General features: G+C 38.7%; 1 non-coding gene across 1 annotated transcript; it reads right to left on the bottom strand.

Moving 5' to 3' along the window:
- Positions 1–2727: 2727 nt before the first annotated feature.
- Positions 2728–2834, bottom strand: LOC141589143 (small nucleolar RNA R71). The gene has a single exon (XR_012520093.1). It is a non-coding gene; the product is annotated as a small nucleolar RNA R71 (small nucleolar RNA).
- Between the last annotated feature and the right edge of the window lie 664 nt (positions 2835–3498).

The raw sequence follows: 3498 nt of genomic DNA, 5'->3' as shown, positions 1-3498 counted from the left end.
AACGAGAGATATCCGATATTTTTATCGAACATCTTTATGATAAGTGAATGTCGCCATGGTTTACGGATAATGGCTTTTTCCTTTTTGGGTAAGGCAAATCCTAGGGCACGTCACATCTTCTTCATTTCCCTTCTCCTCAACATCATTATCTGACTCAAGATCGATATCATCAAGTGATAATCATCCATTGAGTTGGAACCATATTCCAATCCTTGTACCTGATGTGAACATTATTTGCGCACATTTAGTCCCCTAATTGAACCCATTTTGCATACTAATATAGCGTTCCAAAGCCATTTTATCCGTCAAATGCTTTCTATTTTGCTTTCCTAGTGCATTTCGTATGTTTTGTAGGAAAGAAGATAATTAGGCGGAAATTCCCGTCTCCCATGCATATTTAGAAGCTTTTTGATGATATTGGATGGACTAGTATGAAGAGAAGACAAGATTAGAAGGCCTTTGTACATACTATAGTAGATGGGCAATGATGAGAAAAGATCTTTGCATCCCCGAGGAAATCCTCAAGGATTTTATGAAGAGAACGGAAGAACAGAAGAAAGGAAGAAGCTGAAAGACAATCCGAGCGGATTGCCCACAATCTGCCCGTCCAAGAGGAGCAATCCGAGCGTCTTCCCCAGCTGGACGCCCGTCCAGAACCACCACAATCCGCCTGTCCACCCCAAGAATCCGCTCGTCCAAAACACCCACAATCCGCCCGTCCCGTGCTCTGGACGCTCGGATTGTGTGACAGCTATTTCGTCTTCTACTCGTTCAAGGAAGGATGCACATATTTTTCTAAGACCGGCGAAAAGGAGACCGAAGTCTCTCTTGAGACCGGCGATTCCTCAAGGACTTAATCGTCATTTAAACCCTTAGTAAACCCTAATTTATGTACCTAATCCCCACTATAAATACCCCATTAGGCTAATTAGATTATCATCTTCTTCTTAGCAATCTCTAGTGTAGTTTATATCAATCAAATCTCTCTTTAATCTTGTAATCAACATTTAATCAAGTTTTAATACAAATCTTATTTCCTTAATCTCTCTTTTGTTCATCTTTCATTTTGGGTAATTGAAGATTATTTGGGTTATTATTGGGAGATTGACAACCTTCCAGTCAATCATCAAGTACTTCTATTATTCTTTGCTTTATTATTGGAATCATTAGTAGGTATAATTCTTTTAATCCCTTTTTAATTATTGCTAATGATCTTCATTTATTCATCATGTTTTACTTTGTTGGTATGATTGACAACCTTGCTAGCATGTTCCACATGATAATGAGTGAGTAATTTCCTTAGCTAGGGTTAATGGGTAATTAGGGGAAACCAACATGGGGGATGATTCATGCTTAAATTAATATGTTTTCATAGTTTATTTGCTTGCTTGTTGTGATCTCAACTTATGCACATGTTATGTTTGATGAAATGCGAGCCTATGAATCCTTACATTTTTTACCCATCACCTATCTTTTCAATGAGACTTGTAAGACATAAACCAACTCGAGTCTCATTAGACCATGCATATAGTTGAGTAGGGAAGATTAAGTCGACTTGTAAGTGTTGTACAATCTAATCGATTCGGCTCCGGGACCCAAACTTTCCTAGGATTGTAAGATATAAACTAACTTGATCCATCACAACAATAATTGCTTGCTTATAATTTGAGAATATGTTTGTATGATCAATTCCCATGAATCCCCTATGACCCCATGACACCCTAGTGCCTTTTATCAATTGTTTACATCCCTTTTTAATCATCTTGCTTGTTTACTTTTATTGCTATTTAGTTTAGTGATCTTCTACTTCAAACCCGAAATTGTGACACCCCTAGACACCACTAGTTGCAATTGAAAATCTCATCTCAATTCCCGTCCCTTGGGATCCGACCTTTACTTGCCTCTTTACTAATTGTAGAGTTGTTTATGGAGTTATAAATTGTGTTTTGGTCTAGGTGCTCCTAACGACAAGTACCGAAAACTAAACCCTCACAAGAGGTCACGACCAAAAATGGCGCCGTTGCCGGGGACGGTGTTAACTTGATTTAGATTTTCTTATATTGTTATTAGTTGTGTCTTTCTTTGCCTTAGGGAAGTAAAACTCCTCAAGGTTTGTTCTAATTATTTTCAAGTTCTTTGATATTTTGCATGTCTAGAAGATCACAAGGTAACTTGTTACCTTTTGATCACGAAATTGAAAGGACTTTGACAAACAATAGAAGACTTGCTAGGAGAACTTTGAGAGGTATTGGTGAGGTTGTAGATATTCAACCAAACACTATTGAGTTCGTCAACCCTTTTGCAAGAGAAGGTGAGGAGAACCCAACACAAAATCCAACACAAAATCAACCCACAATGCCTAAATTTTCATCACATTCCGTACCAACCGAGGAGAACCTACCCAATGGTACTCCCACACCACAACACTTAAACGGAAATTTTATTGTCAAATCCGCATTTATCCAATTAGTCGAAAGAAGTCAATTTGGGGGGATGCCTAGTGAAGACCCTCACTCTCACATGGAGACTTTTTGCGACTATTGTGATGCGATTTCTCAAACCGGTGTAACTCAAGACAAAATTCGATGGGTCTTATTTCCTTTTTCTCTAATTGGCACCGCGAAACAATGGTTAAAAGGCCTTGATAAGGCTACTCTCGGAATTGATTCTTGGAAGAAATTGGCTTTAGCTTTCTACAAAAAGTTCTATCCACCGGAGAAGACTAACATGCTAAGAGCTCAAATTACGGGCTTTAAGCAAAGAGATGAAGAATCCTTGTATGAAACTTGGGAGCGATTCAAAGGAATTTGTCGCTCATGTCCTCATCATGGACTTAGCGAGTGGTTCTTGGTACAACAATTTTGGAACGGTCTTTATGAAGACTCAAGAAACATTCTCAACATGGGATCAAATGGTATGTTCACCGAAGTTGATGACAATCAAACCTGGAACAAGATTGAGGAAATGGCGGTCCATAATTCACAATATAGTAGACCTCGCAAGGCTACTAGAGGAGGAAAGCATGAAGTGGACTCCATTACTCAATTGGGTGCTCAACTTAGTGCTCATATTGATACCATCAATTTGAAGATCGAAAAAGCTATGGCTAGACTTGAAGAAGCCTCAAAATCACCAAAGCAACATGTTAATGCCATGACGGCATCTTCATCAATCCCAAGTGGGATATGTGAGAATTGTGGAACTTTGGGACATGACCAAAGTGAATTTAGGGGGAACAAATGAACAAGTGAATGCTTTTCAAGCATACAAGAGTGGTACCCCTTATTCAAATTATTACAATGAGAACACCAAATTCCACCCAAATCTCTCATACAAAAGCCAAAATGTTCAAAACCCTCAACCAACATACACCCCACCTCCCATGAGAAACCAAAATCAAAGACCCTTTTACAACCAAAACCAAGGTTACCAAAATCAAACTCCATACAATCAACAAAATGACCAAGGTTTTGATGTTCAAAAAGTGGTCCTCCAAAT

This window comes from Silene latifolia, chromosome 6, assembly GCF_048544455.1.
Source record: "Silene latifolia isolate original U9 population chromosome 6, ASM4854445v1, whole genome shotgun sequence".
In the NCBI taxonomy this organism is placed as follows: domain Eukaryota; kingdom Viridiplantae; phylum Streptophyta; class Magnoliopsida; order Caryophyllales; family Caryophyllaceae; genus Silene; species Silene latifolia.
Note: the sequence above shows the minus strand (reverse complement) of the source record. Positions and strands in the feature narration are given on the sequence as shown.